Below are 1,208 nucleotides of genomic sequence, written 5' to 3'. Positions count from 1 at the left end.
CCTGTTGGTGGAGCTCTGCTGCCATCTAGCGAAATATATTTGGGTACTGCAGCCGCCCTTTTGGTGGAGCGCTGCTGCCATCTAGCGAAATGTAATTGGGTACTGCAGCCGCCCTTTTGGTGGAGCGCTGCTGCTATCTAGCGAAATGTAATTGGGTACTGCAGCCGCCCTTTTGGTGGAGCGCTGCTGCCATCTAGCGAAATATATTTGGGTACTGCAGCCGGCGCTGTTGGTGGAGCGCTGCTGCCATCTAGCGAAATATACTTGGGTTCTTCAGCCGGGGTTAGGGTTAGGGTTAGGGTTAGACTGTTAGGGTTAGGGTTAGGGTTAGGGTTAGACTCTTAGTGTTAGACTCTTAGGGTTAGGGTTAGACTCTTAGGGTTAGGGTTAGACTCTTAGGGTTAGGGTTAGACTCTTAGGGTTAGGGTTAGGGTTAGGGTTAGACTCTTAGGGTTAGGGTTAGACTCTTAGGGTTAGGGTAGGGTTAGGGTTAGACTCTTAGGGTTAGGGTTAGGGTTAGGGTTAGACTGTTAGGGTTAGGGTTAGGGTTAGACTCTTAGGGTTAGACTCTTAGGGTTAGGGTTAGACTGTTAGGGTTAGAGTTAGGGTTAGGGTTAGACTCTTAGGGTTAGGGTTAGGGTTAGGGTTAGACTCTTAGGGTTAGGGTTAGAGTCTTAGGGTTAGGGTTAGGGTTAGGGTTAGACTCAGGGTTAGGGTTAGACTCTTAGGGTTAGGGTTAGACTCTTAGGGTTAGGGTTAGGGTTAGGGTTAGGGTTAGGGTTAGGGTTAGGGTTAGGGTTAGGGTTAGGGTTAGGGTTAGCGTTAGACTCAGGGTTAGGGTTAGACTCTTAGGGTTAGGGTTAGGGTTAGTCTCTTAGGGTTAGGGTTAGAGTTAGGCTCTTATGGTGAGGGTTAGACTCAGGCTCTTAGGGTTAGGGTTAGACTCAGGCTCTTAGGGTTAGGGTTAGACTGAGGCTCTTAGGGTTAGGGTTAGACTGAGGCTCTTAGGGTTAGGGTTAGACTCAGGCTCTTAGGATGAGGGTTAGACTCAGGCTCTTAGGGTTAGGGTTAGACTCAGGCTCTTAGGGTTAGGGTTAGACTCAGTACTATATATTTGGGTACTGCAGCCGCCCTTTTGGTGGAGCGCTGCTGCCATCTAGCGAAATATACTTGGGTACTGCAGCCGGCGCTGTTGGTGGAGCGCTGCT

The sequence above is a fragment of the Falco punctatus genome (genome assembly GCF_963210335.1).
Source record: "Falco punctatus genome assembly, contig: scaffold_63, whole genome shotgun sequence".
Classification (NCBI taxonomy): Eukaryota; Metazoa; Chordata; class Aves; order Falconiformes; family Falconidae; genus Falco; species Falco punctatus.
The sequence above is the reverse complement of the archived record's forward strand: the minus strand, read 5'-3'. Positions refer to the sequence as shown.